Raw genomic sequence first — 17720 nt, 5'->3', positions numbered from 1 at the left:
GAAAATAGACATTCTAATTTATGAAGCCCAAAGATTCCTAAATAGACTGAACCCGAAGAGGTATACTGGAGAAACATTATAATTAAGTTATAAAAGTCAGAATTTTAAAAACAGCAAGAGAAAAGAAACTTCTCACATAGAAGGGAACTTCTATCAGCAGACTTTGTAGCAGAAACGTTACGGGCCAGCATATCCACCTTCAGCAGTCTCAGCTCCACCAGCTGGAGAATAAATGGGATTTGCATGAACCCCACTCTGAACTGAAACAGAGATTGCAGTGTTAATATCCTTTTCTTCTGATCATTACTAACAGTTCCTCAGAAAATTAAATGTCAGAAGACAGAGAAGCACAGGAGGGTGAATTGTTGGCCCTGGAGATTATTTATGATGGAGATGAATTTAGAAAATAGAGTCTGTTCAAGGTAGAGAAACCAGGTTCTATTTGGATTTGCCACAGAATTTCAAGATATTTGTGAGCGCTATCTGCTCTATGCAAGCACTTAGACTTCCTATGGGAAGAACACCATGCCAGCATGGTCCTTTTTGCCTGGATGCAGTTTCTTAAGGAAGAGATCCTAGCGTACTTGAATATTGTCTCTCCTTTCGAGCTCACGGTGGGTTCTCAGAAAAAAGTATAGAGAATGACAGCTCAAGCCTCTCCTAACACAGAGCTAGATATTGGAGGAGCTGCTGGATCTAATGTAGACCAAGAGGAAATTGTGGATGAGAGAGCTGTGCGGATGTGGAATCACTGTCAAGTCTAATCCAGAATATCTTGGACTTTGATCAAGCTCAGCACATAAAATGCTTTAATAGTAAATTTTTCCTTTGCCATATCTGTTTCTGTGAGAAGCAGGGCAGTGAATGCATATACTTCTTGGAGGGCAGGTATGTATACTGCAAAGCTTGTCTGAAGGACTACTTTGAACTCCAGATCAGAGATGGTCAGGTCCAATGCCTCAACTACCCAGAACCAAAGTGCCCTTCGATGGCCACTCCTGATCAGGTCAAAGAGCTAGTGGGACCAGAGTTATTTGCCTATTATCATTGCCTTCTCCTCTAGTCTACTTTGGACATGATGGCACTTGTGGTATACTGCCCCCGCTCATGCTGCCAGCTGCCTGTGATGCAGAATCCTGGCTGCACCATGGGCATCTGCTCCAGCTGCAATTTTGCCTTCTGTACCTTGGGCAAATTGACCTACCCTGGGGTCTCTCTATGTAAGGTGACTGCAGATAAATTAATAGACTTATGAAACAAATCCCTGAATGCAGATGAGGCCAATAAAAGATTTTTGTAACAAAGGTATCATAAGAGGGTGATTCAGAAGGCACTGGAAGAGATGGAAAGTAAGGAGGGGTTAGAAAAGAACTCAAAGAGCTGCCACATTGTGGAACTCCCATAGAGAAATTAGATGAATGTAATAAGATGACATGTACTGACTGTATGCAATATTTCTGTTGGATTTGCATGGGTTCTTTCTCTAGAGCAGACTCTTACAAACATTTCATTGATCCTACCTCACCATGTTTTAATGGGCTGTTTCACACTATGGATGTTAATGGAGACATTTGGGAAGATGGGATTGAAGACTAGTTAATGACTGCTCAAGATATGGAAGTGGATTGGTTTTCCCTAATCTTTTGTCAAATACACAAAGTAAACTTGCAGGATATTTATGGCACTATTCATTCACCCTTCCTGTGTAGAAGATATGGAAGAACAAGTCTTATATTTTCATGTGGTACTACTGATGAAGGTGCATTCGTACATTTTTTAATGTAATGTAAGTTGAGCAAAATTATAAGCTGAAGCTTCAGAAAATGAAACAACAGAATATTAGATATAATGTGTGCAAATCTCTGAATTGTTAAAAATTAAATATTTATTTTCTTCCCAAAGCTTTAGGTATGAAAAGAGGGGTCAAGAGTTAAACTTAGAGACTGTTTTTTGTCTCTGAGAAGCATCCCTCTAAGGCAATCTGTTGGAGGTCCCTCAGAACTACTCCTTATAACAGGTGTGGGTTGAAGGCTTATGAAAATTATACTGTGACTCTGATCTAATTTACTCCATCTTAGTCACATTCCTTCCAACCTAAATTTCAGCCAAGTCAGTTCTCTTTGGAGGGAGCCCTATACTCTGTAACTGACTGGATGGTCCAGTGTTATTTTCATATACTGCTTTTCAGAATGGAAATTTACAATACTTTAAAAATATTTTTAATACCACAAATACTGTGGGGCACTTGATATTTATTAGTGTTGTATATGATCCACTGGTTTCAGGCCAAATCTAGAATTTAGTGATACTGGCTCAGAAGAATTTAAGTTCTATTCAACCTTCCTGGGCATTAGAGTCTAGATTCAAAATGACTTGTCTTTACTACTTTTGTTCCACATTCCCTCTCTTTACCTTTGCCCTACCTTCTGTTTGTAAGGATAATTTTAATATTAATTCCAGCAACACCTGTTTTTATTTCCTCTGCTGGAATAGGAGAAAGCCTAATATATTCCCAAGTTGAAAGTTCTTGAATTATCCACATTTCGCACCGTACATGCCTATAGTGACAGTATACAAACTGTCTATTCCTCTGTAGTTCAAGTCTTAACTTTCTGAATTCTTTTTAAATATCTTCTCTAACAAGCTATGGGAATTGGGCTTCCTATTTTTTTTTTTTTTGCAATGGCAGTGTTTTGGGTGATAATTTTGGATTGATACCTATTCCTTTTTCTGGGTTTTCTTGGCTTTTTGAAAAATTGTCTTTTCTAATAGTTTGGTGGGTGGCTTGGTAGCAAAGTAAGATTTTTTGGAAAAGAGTACAGAAAAATTGAACTGCTGCTCGAGAACATATTCTTTCTTCCTACTTTGTCATTGAAAATTGAGGAATCCCTTTTAACTGTTTTAGGTGTGTATATCCAAAGAGTGAGTGAGGACTATGTTTCTGAATTGTCAAAGAGGATTCTTAAACTTAAAAATAAAAATAAATTTTAAAATCATGTTACTAAAAAGAAAGAAACATTACAGGTCAGGAAATAATGGGATAATATATTCAGCATACTGAAAGGAAAAAAATCTGTATTATATTGCTGATGCTGAGGGTCTGTATTATACCCAACTAAACTGTCCTTTAAAAATGATGAAGAGTTAAAGACTTTCCCAAACTAACAAAAGCTAAAGGAGTTTGTCAGCACTAGATTAACAGTGAAATGAAAAAAAGAAGTTAAGCAGCACCACCAAGACATATGAAATTATAAATTTCCCTGTAAAGGTCAATATAAAGATAAACACAGAATATTGTAATATTGTAATGGTGACACATAAATTACTTTTAACACTATAATGAGTTAAAGGGTAACATTATTAAGAATTCCAGTAACAATAGAAATTTGTTAATGTAAACATAATATAAAAAAGAATATCTGACATCAATAACATAAAGTTGTGGGGGAGTAAAGTGTAAACTTCTGCATGCAATTGTAGTTAAAATGTTGTCAGCTTCAAGTAGACTGTCACAATTATAAAATGTTCAATTCAAACCTTATTGTAACCATAAGAAAAAACCTCCAGTAGATACATCAAAGATAAAGAGAAAAGAATCAAAATATATAACTGCAAAAGCCATCAAAACACCATAAAGATAACAAGAGAGGAAGAAAGGAAGAGGAGAACTATAAAAGAGTCAGAAAACAATTAACAAAATGTCAAGTTAATTGTAGTGTTCTTACCTATCACTAATTACTTTAAATTTAAGGGGCTAAACTCCTCTATCAAAAGACATAAATGGCTGAGTGGACTTAAAAAAACAGGTAATACCCAAATACACACTGTGTGAAAGAGACCCAGTTTAAGTTTAAGGACACACATAGACTAAAAGTGAAGGGGTGGCAAAAGATACTCCATGTAAAAAGTAACTAAAATAGAGCAGGAGTGGCTACATTTGTATCAGACAAAATACACTTTAAATCAAATAATTACACAAGAGATAAATAAGGTCATTAAATGATGATAAAGGGTCAATTTTATTAAAAAATAAACAATTATAAATATGTATTCACCCAACATCAAAGACCCTAAGTATATAAGTATATAAAGCAAACATTTTGTAATCGAAAGAAGAAATGGAAACATAATACTAGTAAGTAGTTTTTCTTTTTTTGTTGTTGTTTGTTTTTTGTTTTTTTTTGAGGCGGAGTCTCGCTCTGTGGCCCAGGCTGGAGTGCAGTAGCTAGATCTCGGCTCACTGCAAGCTCTGCCTCCCGGGTTTACGCCATTCTACCTCAGTCTCCCGAGTAGCTGGGACTACAGGCACCCGCCACCTCGCCCGGCTAGTTTTTTGTATTTTTTAGTAGAGACGGGGTTTCACCGGGTTAGCCAGGATGGTCTCGATCTTCTAACCTCGTGATCCGCCCGTCTCGGCCTCCCAAAGTGCTGGGATTACAGGCTTGAGCCACCGCGCCCGGCCTTTTTTTTTTTTTTTTTTTTTTTAGATGGTGTCTCACTCTGTTGCCAGGCTGGAGTGCAGTGGCATGATCTTGGCTCGCTGCAACCTCTGACTCCCTGGTTCAAACAATTCTCCTGCCTCAGCCTCTGAAGTAGCTGGGATTACAGGTACGTGCCACCATGTCCAGCTAATTTTTTTTTTTTTTTGTATTTTCGGTAGAGACGGGTTTCACCATGTTGGCCAGGATGGTCTCGAACTCCTGACCTCGTGATCTGCCTGCCTCGGCCTCCCAAAGTACTGGGATTACAGGTGTGAGCCACTGAGCCTGGCCATAAGTAACTTTAATACCCCACTCTCAATAAAGGATAGATCATCTAGATAGAAAATCAATAAAACAGCAGAACTGAAGAATACTATAGGCTAAATGGACTTAACAGACATATATAGAACATTCTACTTAATATCAGCACAATATTCATTCTTCCCAAATACACATAAACATTCTCCAGCATAGAGTCCATGCTAGATCACAAAACAATTCTCAACAAATTCAATAAAATTAAAATCATCTAAAGTATTTTACCTGATCATAATGGAATGAAACTAGAACTCAATAATAGAAAGAAACTGGGAAAATTCACAAAAATGTGGAAATTAAACAACACATACTTAAATAACTATTGGGTCAAATAAAAATAAAAAAGGAAATTAAAAAATATCTTGAAACAAACAAAAACAAAACATACCCAAACTTTTGGGATATAGGCAAAGCAGTACTGAAAGGGAAATTTATAGAAATAAACATATGCATTTAAAAAGAAGAAAGATCTCAAATTAACAAGGTAACTTTGGACCTCAAGAAACTAGAAAAAGAAAAAATGAAGCCCCAACTTAGCAGAAGAAAAGAAAAAAATAGAGTAGAAATAAATGAAATACAGAATAGGAAAACAATAGAAAAAAAATGACATTCTTTATTCTTTGAAAAGATAACGAAGATTAACAAACCTAGACTAAGGACAAAAGAGAAGATTCAAATAAAATCAGGAATGAAAGTAGAGATATTGCAATTGATGTCACCAAAATCAAAAGGATCACAGGGACTCTGACAATTATACATCAACAGATTGAACAAACTAGAAGAAATGTATAATTCCTAGAAACATGCAACATACCAACACAGAATAAAGAAGAAATAGCACTTCTGAACAGATCAATAACAAATAAAGACTTTGAAGCAGTAATAATAATAATAATAATAATAATAATAAAACTTTCAATAAATAAAAGCCCAGAACAAGATGGCTTCAGGGATAATTTTATCAGACATTTAAAGAAGAAGACATATCAATTTGTCATAAACTTACAAAAAAATAAAAGAACAAGAAACATTTCCAAATTCAGTTTTTGAGGCATCATTCAGCTACCAAAGACACCACAAGAAAAAGAACTATAGGCTAATATCTTTTATAAAAATAGATGCAAAAATCTTCACAAAATACTAACCAACCAAATTCAACAGCACATTTAAAAGGATCATACACTATGACAAAGTAGGATTTATTTTTGGGATGCAACGATGGTTTACATTAACAGAATGAAGAGTAAAAATCACATTATAATCTCAATAGATTTAAGAAAAGCATTTGTTAGAATTCAACACTTTTCCGTAATAAAAACTCAACATTTACGTATAGAAGGAACTGACTTCAATACAATAAAGGTCATTTATGATTAGCCCACAGCTAACATCATACCAATGGTGAAAAGCTGAAAGCTTTCCCTCTAACATCCAGAACATGGTAAGGATGCCACGCTTGCCTCTCCTATTCACCATAATATTGGAAGTCCTAGCCATAGCAAATAGGCAAGACAAAGAAGTAAAAGACATCCAAGTGACAAAGGAAGAAGTAAAATTGTCCTGATTGCAAATGATGTCATCTTATTTGTAGAAAACCTAAAGATGCCACAAAAATACTATAAGCATTGATAAATAGATTCAGTAAAGTTTCAGTACACAAAATCAACATGTAAAATTCAATTGCACTATGATACACCAACAAGGAATTTTCTGAAAGGAAATTAAGAAAAAATTCTACTTACAATAGCGTCAAAAGAGGTAAAATACTTAGGAAAAAACTTAACCCAGGAGGCAAAAGACTTTTTATACTGAAAATTATAAAATCTTGTGGAAAAAATTAAAAACATGAATTAATGGAAGGATGTTTGTGTTCATGAATTGGAAGAATTAATATTGTTAAAATCTGTATACTTTTCAAAATAATCTATACATTCAATGAAATATTTATTAAAATCCTGATGACAATTTTTGCAGCCATAGAAAAAAAAAAATTCTAAAGTTTATTTGGAACCAAAAAAGACCCTGAGTAGCCAGTGTAATTTTGAGAATAAAGAACAAAGTTGTTCATACTCTCTGATTTCATAATATATAATAAGCTACAGAAATAAATTCACTATGGTACTTACTGAAATGCAGCCATGTAGATAAATGAAACAGAATAGAGAGCCCAGAAACAAAACCATACACATAAAGTCAACTAATGTTTGATCATGGTCTCAAGAATACTTAATGGGGAAAAGATAGTCTCTTCAATAAATGGTATTGGGAAAACTGGATACCCACTGGCAAAAAGAATGACTTTAGATTCTTATCTCACACCATATACAAAAATCAACTCAAAATGATTTAAGGGCTTAAATGCAAATCCTGAAGCAAAACTCTTAGAAGAAAACAGAGTAGGCCGGGCGCGGTGGCTCACGCCTGTAATCCCAGCACTTTGGGAGGCCGAGGCGGGCGGATCACAAGGTCAGGAGATCGAGACCATGGTGAAACCCCGTCTCTACTAAAAATAGAAAAAATTAGCCGGGCGCAGTGGTGGGCGCCTGTAGTCCCAGCTACTCCGGAGGCTGAGGCAGGAGAATGGCGTGAACCCGGGAGGCGGAGCTTGCAGTGAGCCGAGATTGCGCCACTGCACTCCAGCCTGGGCGACAGAGCAAGACTCCGTCTCAAAAAAAAAAAAAAAAAAAAAAGAAGAAGAAAACAGAGTAAAATCTTCCAGACATTGGATTTGACAATGATTTCTTGGATATGACACCAAAAGCATAGGTAACAAAAGCAAGCATAGACAAGTGGGATTACATCAAACCAAGAAGCTTCTTCACAATGAAGAGAACTCTCAACAGAAAGTAAAGACAGCCTACTGAATGGGTGACAGTATTTGCAAACCATCCATTTGATAAGGAGTTAATAGCCAAAATATATAAGATTGAGCAGATATTTCACTAAAGAAGACATATAAATAGTCAACAAGTATATGCAAAGGTACTCAACATCACTAATTGTCAGGGAAATGCAAATCAAAACAATAGTATATCACCTGGCACCAGTTTAAACGGCTATTATTTTAAAAACCCGAGAGACAGCAAGTTTTGTCAAGGATGTAGGGAAAAGGGAACCCTGTACACTGTTAGTGGGAATGTATTAATATATTATTAATGTAATAACTTGGTGCAGCCGCTATTGAAAACAGTATGGAGTTTCCTAAAAAAGTAAAAATATAATTACCATATGATTTAGCAATCCTATTTCTGGGTATTTATTCAAATAAATTGAAATCTGGATCTCAAAAATATATCTGCACTGTCATGTTCATTGCAGCATTACTCACAATAGCCAAGATATGGAAATACTCTAAATGTCCATAGACAAATGGAAGGATAAAGAAAATGTGGTATATTCATATAATGGAATATGATTAACCTTACACAAGAAGGAAATCTTGCCATTGCGATAATATGAATGGATCTAAAAGACATTATGCTAAGTGGAATAAGCGGGCACAGGAGGGCAAGTACTGCATAAAAACACCTTTATGAGGAATCCAAAATAATAAAACTCATAGAACCAGAGAGTAGAATAGTGGTCATCTGAGGCTAGGAAGAGGGGAAAGGAAGAGGTGTCATTCAAAGAGTACAAAATTTTAGTTATGCAAGATAAGTAAGTTCTGGAGGTCTACTGTACAACACAGGGCCCATAGTTAACAATAATGTATAGTATACTTAAAAATTTGCTAAGAGGGTAGATCGTTTGTTAAGACCTCTTACCACAAAAGAAAAACCTTATAAATGATTAAAAATAAAAATAATAAAGATGGCAGGAGGAAATGTTGAGAAGTGATGAGTAAGTTTATAGCCTTGGTTGTGATGATGGTTTCAAGATTATACACTTATCTCTAAACTCATCAAGTTGTGTACATTAATTATGTGCAGTTTTTTGTATGCTAATCATCTCCAACAAAATGTTTAAAAAAGAAATGGGTTGAGCCCATGCATTGAAAAAGTTACCTTAATGTCATACTTAAGTGTTGCTTATCATTGACTACACACTTAATAGAACTATCCTTGTGAAGATATTTTTAGAGCTGATCTTTTTTAAAAACAGATTGAGATACAACTTACGTCTTATAACATCTACCCTTTTAGACTGTATAATTAAGTGGTTTTTAGTATATTCACAGTGCCTTGCAACCATCAACACTAATTTTTGGACATTTTAATCTTCCCTCCTAGCCAAAACCACATAGCCATTAGCTTTCTCTTTTCCTTACTCATTAATCCCAGTCTATAGAAACCACTAATCTAGATACGTCTCTATATATGTACCATTTCAGGACATTTTGAATAAATGAAATAACATAATATGTGGTCTTTTGTGATTGACTTTTTACTTAGCATAATATTTCAAGATTCATACACATTATAGCATTTAGTACTTATTTTCTTTTTAAGAAATTGACCATTTTTTAAGAACAGTTTTAGATTCACAGCAAAACTGAGCAGAAGGTACAGAGATATCTCATATGTCCCCCTGCCCCTGTACTTGTGTGGCCTCCTCCATTACCAACATCCTCCATTGAGTGGTACATTTGCTGCAATTCATGAGGTTACACTGACACATCACCATCACCCAAAGTCCATAGTTTGACTTAGGGTTTACTCTTGGTGTTGTACATCCTATGAGCTTGGACAAATTTTTAATTACACATACCATACAGAGTATAATACTATAGTATGACACTATATTAACCCCCCGACTCCTGAAAACCATTGATCTTTTTACTATCTTCATAGTTTTGCCTTTTCCAGAATGTCATATCGTTGGAAACATACAGTATGTAGCCTTTTCAGATTGGCTTCTTTCACTTAGTAATATGCATTTGTATTTCCTCCCTTTTTATGGCCTGATAACTTAATTGTTTTTGACATTAAATAACAATTCATTGTGCCTGGACGTACCATAATTTATCCATTCACCTACTGAGGGACGTCTTACTTGCTTCCAAGTTTTGGCAATTAGGAATAAAGCTGCAATAAACATCCATGTATAGGTTTTTGTGTGGAAGTAAGTTTTCAGCTCCTTTGAATAGATACCAAGGAGTGCAATTGTGTGGCTGACTGCCATGGTTACTACTTGAGACCGCCACTATGACAGTTACTACTGTTACTACTTGAGACCGTCATTATGACACTGAATGAAGGGATGAACGTAGACATGAAAACTTAAGACAAAATAAACTGTTTTAAAGGAAGGGGTCAGGAGAAGAAGAAGAGAGCTACCTGCTTCTAGTGAGCAAAGGCAGCACCCAAGCTTCAACAGCCCGTCGTATTTATTGGGGAGAAAGAGCAGGGGGAAGAGGTGATGATTGGTCAGCTGCTTAATTGATCACAGGTTCATATTATTGGTAACAGGCTTCCTATGTGCGTACTCACAAGAAACACTCGTGCCTGGGTTGTGACTGCCTTCAGCATTCCTTCTGGGCAGCAGATACAGTTTGTCAGTTTGCCAACATTCTGCATTTTATATAGCTTTGTAGGAAACTGCCAAACTGTCTTCCAAAGTGGCTGTATTATTTTGCATTGCCACCAATAGTGAATGAGAGTTCCCATGGCTCTACATGCTCTCCAGCACCTGGTAGTGTTAGTGTTCTGGATTTTGGCCATTCTAATGGGTGTGTAGTGGTATCTTATTTATGTTTTAATTTATATTTCCCTGATTAAGACATTGCTTATTTGCTCCCTGTATATCTTCATTTATGATGTGTCTGTTAAGTCTTTGGCTCATTTTAAAATCAGGTTATTTTCTTATTGTTGAGTTTTATGTGTTCTTTGCATGTTTTGGATAAGAGTCTTTCATCAGATATGTTGTTTGCAAATACTTCCTTTCGGTTTTAGGCTTCTCTTTCTATTCTATTGACAATTATTATCACAGAGCAGTTTTTTTAATTTTTATTTTGAGTGCACAGTAAGTATATATATTTATGGGGTACATGAGATATTTTGATATAAGCATGCAATGTGTAATAATCACATCAGAGTCAATGAGGTATCCATCATATCGAGCATTTCTCCTTTGTGTTACAAACAAACCAATTATGCCCTTTTAGTTATTTTAAAATGTGCAATTAAATTATTATTGACTATAGTCACCCTTGTTCTATATTTGACTATATTTCACTATTATTGACTATAGTCACCCTTGTGCTATATTCTTGTATTTGTGCTACCAAATACTAGATCTTATTCATTCTATTTATTATACCCATTAACCATTTCCACTAGCTCCCAACCTCCACTACCCTTCCCAGCCCCCGATAACCATTATTCTACTCTCTATCTCCATTAGTCCAGTTGTTTTAAATTTAGCTTCCAAAATGAGTGAGAACATGTGAAGTTTGTTCTTCTGTGCCTGGCTTATTTCACTTGACATAATGACCTTCAGTTCCATACATGTTGTTGCAAATGACAGGATTTCATTTTTTTTTTTTTTTATGGTTGAAATGTGTATATAATCATCCACTGTGTATATGTACCACATTTTCTTTATCCATTCACTGATTGATGGACAGTTAGGTTGCTTCCAAATCTTGGTGGTTGTGAAGTGCTGCAATAAACATGGAAATGCAGACACCACTTTTATATACTCATTTCCTTTATTTTGAGTACCTAGCAATAGGATTGATGGATCATATGGTAGCTCTGTTTTTCATTTTTTTCATTTTTTTTTTTTTTTTTTTTTTTTAGTAACCTCCAACTGTTCTCTATAGTGGCTTTACTAGTTTACGTTCTCACCAACAGAGTAGGAGGTTTCCCTTTTCTCTACATCTTTGCCAGCATTTGTTATTGTCAGAGGTTTGGATAAAAGTCACTGGGGAAATACAGTCTCTTTCTGTACTTTCTGCAATGTACAGAAAGTGTACAGTAAGTAAGATGATGTCTCTGTTTTGATTTTCATTTCTCTGATGATCAATGATGTTGAGCACGTTTTTATATCTGTCATTTGTATATCTTCTTTTGAGAAATGTCTATTTAGATATTCTGCCTATTTTTAAAATCAGATTACAAGTTTTTTTTTCTATAGAGTTGTTTCAACTCCTTATATCAGCTGATTATTAATCTCTTATCAGATGGGTAGTTTGAAAATATTTTCTCACATTCTGTGGGTTGCCCCTTTACCTTGTTGATTGTTTGCTATGTAGAAGCTTTTTGACTTGCTGTGATCCCATTTGTCCTTTTTGTCCTTTTTGCTTTGGTTACCTGTGCTTATGGGGTATTACTCAAGAAATCTTTGCCAACTGAATGTCCTGGAGAGTTTCCTCAATGTTTCCTTGTAGTAGTTTTATAGTTTGAGGTTTTAGATTTAAGTATTTAATCTATTTTGACTTGATCAGCTTGATTTTTGTATATAGTGAGAGATAGGGATCTGGTTTTCTTCTTCTGCCTATAGATATCTGTTTTTTTCAGGACCACTTATGGAAAACACTGTACTTTCCCAATGTATGTCCTCAGTACCTTTGCTGAAAATGAGTTCCTGTAAATGTATGGACATTTTTCTGGGTTCCCTATTCTGTTCCATTGGTCTATGAGTCTGTTTTTATGCCAGTGCCATACTATTTTGTTTACTATAGCTCTGTAGTATAATTTGAAGTCAGGTAATATAATTCATCCAGTTTTGTTCTTTTTGTTCAGGATAGCTTTGGCTATTCTGGATCTTTTGTGGTTCCATATACGTTTTTGGAGTTTTTTCTTTTCTATTTCTGTGAAGATTGTCATGGGTATTTTGATAGGGGATTGCATTTAATCTGTAGATTGCTTTGGGTAGTATGGACATTTTAACAATATTGATTCTTATAATTCATGACTATATAATATCTTTCCATTTTTTGTGTCTTCTTAAATTTCTTGCATCAGTGATTTATAGTTTTCATTGTAGAGGCTTTTCACTTATTTGGTTAAGTTATTTCCTAGGTATTTAATTTTATTTGTGACTTTTGTGAATGGAATTGCTTTTTAATTTCTTTTTCAGATTGTTTGCAGTTGGCATATAGAAATGATACTGATTTTTTATCCTGCAACTTGACTGAACTTGTTTATCATTTCTAATAGTTTTTTGGTGGAATCTTTAGATTTTTTCAAATATAAGATCATATCATTTGCAAGCAAGGATAATTTGACTTCTTTCTTTCCAATTTGGAGGCCCTTTATTTTGTTCTTTGTCTGATTACTCTAGCTAGGACTTCTAGTACTATGTTGAAAAACAGTGGTGAAAGTGACTGTCCATGTCATGTTTCAGATCTTAGGGGAAAGTTTTTTCCGATTCAGTAGGATACTAGCTATGGGTCTGTTGTATATGGCTTTTATTGTGTTGAGGCATGTTTCTTCTATATCCAGTTTTTTGAATTTTTTTAAAATTAAGGATGTTTAATTTTATCAAGTTCTTTTTTAGCATCAGTTGGAATGATCATATGGTTTTTATCCTTCATTTTGTTGATATGATGTATCACATTGATTGATTTACATATGTTGAACTATCTTTGCATCCCAGGTATAAACCCCACTTGTTCATGATGAATAATCTTTTTAAGATATTATTAAATTGAGTTTGCTAGAATTTTATTCAGGATTTTTACATCAAAATTCATCAGATATATTGGCCTGTAGTTTTATTTTTTCTGATGCATCTTTAGCTAATTTTGGTATCAGGGTAATACTGGCCTTGTAGAATGAGTTTGGAAGTATCCCCTGCTCAATGCTTTGGAATATTTTGGGTAGGATTGGAATTAGTTCTTTAAATGTTTGGTAGAATTCAGCAATAAAGCTGTCAGTTCCCAGGGTTTTCTTTACTGGGAGACTTTTTATTACACCTTCTATTTCATTACTTGTTATTGATCTTTTGATGTTTTGGATTTCTTCCTGGTTCAATCTTGGTGTCTAGGAATTTGTCAGTATCTTCTAGATTTACTGACTTATTGGCATATATTTGCTCATAGTAGACACTGATGATTCTTTTATTTCTGCTGTATCAGTTGTAACGTCTTCTTTTTCATTTCAGGTTTTATTTATGTGGATCTTCTCTGTTTTTTCTTAGTCTGGCTAAAGGGTTGTCAATTTGCTTCTCTTTTCAAAAAAACAAACTTTTTGTTTAATTGGCCTTTTGCATTTTTTATTTCAATTTCATTTATTTCTGCTCTGATCTTTATTATTTCTTTTTTTCTACTAATTTTGAGTTTGGTTTGCTCTCGCTTTTCTAGCTCTTTAAAATGCATTGTTAGATTGTTTATTTGAAGTTTTTCCTCTTTTTTGAGACAGGAACTTATAGCTATAAATTTCCCTCTTAGTATTGCTTTTGCTGTATCTCATAAGTTTTGGAATATTATATTTCCGGTATCACTTATTTCAAGACATTTTTCAATTTTCTTCTTAATTTCTTCATTGACCCATTGGTCATTGAGGAGCGTATTGTTTAATTTCCACATATTTGTATAGTTTCCAAAATTCCTCTTGTTATTGATTTCTAGTTTTCTTTCGTTGGGGTCAGAGAAGAAGCTTGATATTATTTCAATTTTTTTGAATTTTGTAAGACTCGTTTTGTGACCTAATGTATTCATATGCTGATGAGAAGAATGTGTATTCTGCAGCTGTTGAATGAAATGTTCTGTAAAAGGCTATTAGATCTATTTGGTCTGTAATGCAGGCTAAGTCTCATGTTTCTTTCTTGATTTTCTGTCTGGAATATCTGTCCAATGCTGAATGGGGGTGTTGAAGTCTCAAGTTGTCATTGTGTTGGGGTCTATCTCTCTCTTTAGCTCTGATAATATTTGCTTTATATATTTGGGTGCTCCAATGTTGGATGCATGTATATTTACAATTGTTATGTCTTCTTGCTGAATTGATGACCCCTTTATTATTATATAATGACCTTCATCATCTTTTCTTATAGTTTTTGTCTTGAACTCTATTTTGTCTGATGTAAATATAGCTACTGCGACTCCTTTTTGTTTTCCTTTGGCATGGAACATCTTTTTCCATCCTTTTGTTTTCAGTCTATCTGTGTCTTTATAGGTGAAATGTGTTTCTTGTAGGCAATAGATTATTGAGTCTTTTTTTTTCTTTTTTGAGATGGAATCTCACTCTGTCACCCAGGCTGGAGTGCAGTGGCACGATCTCCACTCACTGCAAGCTCCGCCTCCCAAGTTCAGGCCATTCTCCTGCCTCAGCCTCCCAAGTAGCTGGGACTACAGGCGCCCGCCACCACACCCGGCTAATTTTTGTGTTTTTTTAGTAGAGACGGGGTTTCACCTAGTTAGCCAGGATGGTCTCGATCTCCTGACCTCGTGATCCTCCCACCTTGGCCTCCCAAAGTGCTGGGATTACAGGCGTGAGCCACTGTGCCCGGCCGATTATTGAGTCTTTTTTAAAAAATTCATTCAGGCACTCTATGTATTTTGGTTGAAGAGTTTAGTCCATTTGCATTCAATGTTATTTTTGTAAGTAAGGATTTACTTATACTATTTTTTTGGTTTTTTGGTTGTTTTGTGGACTTCTCTTCCTTCTTTCTTTCATTCCTGTCTTTCTTTTAGTGAAGGTGATTTTCTCTGGTGGTATGTTTTTATTCCTTGCTTTTTATTTTTTACATAATCTGTTGTATGTTTTTTGGTTTAAGATTACCATGAGATTTGCAAATACTATCTTATAACCCATTATTTTAATCTGATGACTACTTAGCACTGATTTTATTAACAAACAAATAAGCAAAAAGAAAACTAATAAAAACTCTTCACTTTAACTTAATCCCCCTGGTTTTAAATTTTGTTGTTTCTATTTATATCTCATTTTGCTATGTCATGAAAAGTTGTTTTAGTTATTATTTGGGATTGCTTCATCTTATAGTCTTTCTACTTGAGATAAGAGTAGTTCTATATACAACAATTACATATTATAATATCTTGTATTTTCTCTGTACTTGTTAGTATCAGTGAGTTTGGACCTTCAGGTGATTTCATTAACATCCTTTCCTTTCTGATTAAATAACTTCCTTTAGCATTTCTCATAGAATAGGTCTGGTGTTAATTAAATCTCTCACTTTTTGCTTGTCTGGAAGTCTTGATCTCTCTTTCAGGTTTGAAGGATATTTTTTCCAGATATACTATTCTAGGTTAAAAGTGTTTTTTTCTTTTTCTTTTTCTTTTTTTCTTTTTTTTTCCCCTGCAGCTCTTTAAATATGTCATTCCCTCTCCCCTGGCCTATAAGATTTTTACTGAAAAGCCTGCTGCCAGACATCTTGAAGTTGCATTGTACGTCATTTGTTTCTTTTCTCTTGCTGCTTTTAAGATTCTTTCTTTATCCTTGACCTCAGGGAGTTTCGTTATTAAATGCCTTGAGGTAGTCTTCTTTAAGTCTGCTTAGTTTTCCATACACTTCTTGTACTTGAATATTGATATCTTTCTCTATATTTGAGAAGTTCTCTGTTATTATCCCTTGAATGAACTTTGTACTCCTCCCGCTCTATCTCCTCTTTAGGCCAATAACTCAGATTTGCTTTTTGGAGGCTATTTTCCAGATTCTGTAGGCATGCTTCATTGTTTTTGTTTTCTTTTTTCTTTTGTCTTCTCTGACGGTGTATTTTCAAATAGCCTGTTTTCAGGCTTACTAATTCTACTTTCTGCTTGATCAATTATGCTATTAAAAGACTCTGATGCATTCTTCAGTATCCCATTGGCATTTTTCAGCTCCAGAATTTCTGTCTGATTTTTTAAATTATTTCAATAGTTTTGTTAAATTTATCTGGTAGAATTCTGAATTTCTGTCTGCGTTATCTTGAATTCTTTCAGTTTCCTTAAAACAGCTGTTTTGGATTCTCTGTCTGAAAGATCATATATCTTTTTTTTTCCAGGGTTGGTCCCTGGTGCCTTATTTAGTTTGTTTGGTGAGGTAATGTTTTCCTGAATGCTCTTGATGCTTATAGATGTTTTCTCGGTGTCTGGCATTAAAGACTTAGTTATAATATTTATTGTAGTCTTTGTGGTCTAGCCTTGTTTGTACTCATTCTTCTTGGGAAGACTTTCCAAGTATTTGAAGGGATTTGGGTGTTGTCATCTCAACTGTGTCTGCATTAGGGGGTACTCCAAGCCCAGTAATGCTGTGGTTCTTTCCGACTCATAGAGGTACCACCTTGGTGGTGTTAGATAAGATCTGCAAGAATTCTCTGGATTACCAGAAACTTTTGTTCTCTCCCTTTACTTTATCCAAACAAATGGAGTGTCTCTCTGTGCTTGGAGTTGGGGGTGGAGTGACACAAGCACCCCTGTGGCTACCACCACTGGGACTGTGCTGGGTTAGACTTTAAACCAGCACAACATTGGGTCTTGCTCAAGGTCTGCTGTAACCCTTACCTGGCTACTGCCTATGTTTGCTCAAGGTCCTGGAGCTCTACAATCAGCAAGTGGTGAAGCCAGCCATGCCTGTGTTTCTCCCTTTGGGGAGATGAGCTCCTCCAGGCCCCAGGTACATTCACAGGTGCCATCCAGGAACCAGAGACTGGAGTCAAAAACCTTAGAAGGCTACCTGGTGTTCTATTGTACTGCAGCTGAGCTGGCACTGAAACCATGAGACTCAGTTCTTTCCACTCTTTCCTCCCCTTTCCACAGGTAAAGAAATCTCACCCTGTGGCCACCACCACTTCAGGTTCATGGGGAGTACTGCCAGGCTACCATTTATGTTCCCTTGAGGCCTAAAGGCTCTTCAGTCAGTTTATGGTGAATGCTGCGAAGCCCAGAAGCCCAGGACTCACTCTTCAGGGCAGTGGGCTTCCCTCTGACCTAGAGCAGATCTATAAATGCCATCCAAGAGTCCAAGCCTGGGATCAGAGACCCTAAGAGCCTACCCTGTGTTCTCTCCCTCTGTGGCTGACCTGGTACCTAAGGTT

At 35.5% G+C, this 17720-nt stretch overlaps 1 pseudogene; it reads left to right on the top strand.

The window, feature by feature from the left end:
• Nucleotides 1-338: 338 nt before the first annotated feature.
• LOC112636572 lies at nt 339-1596 on the top strand (annotated as a pseudogene).
• Nucleotides 1597-17720: the final 16124 nt, after the last annotated feature.

Source organism: Theropithecus gelada, chromosome 12, assembly GCF_003255815.1.
Source record: "Theropithecus gelada isolate Dixy chromosome 12, Tgel_1.0, whole genome shotgun sequence".
In the NCBI taxonomy this organism is placed as follows: Eukaryota; Metazoa; Chordata; class Mammalia; order Primates; family Cercopithecidae; genus Theropithecus; species Theropithecus gelada.
The sequence above is the reverse complement of the archived record's forward strand: the minus strand, read 5'-3'. Positions and strand labels throughout refer to the sequence as shown.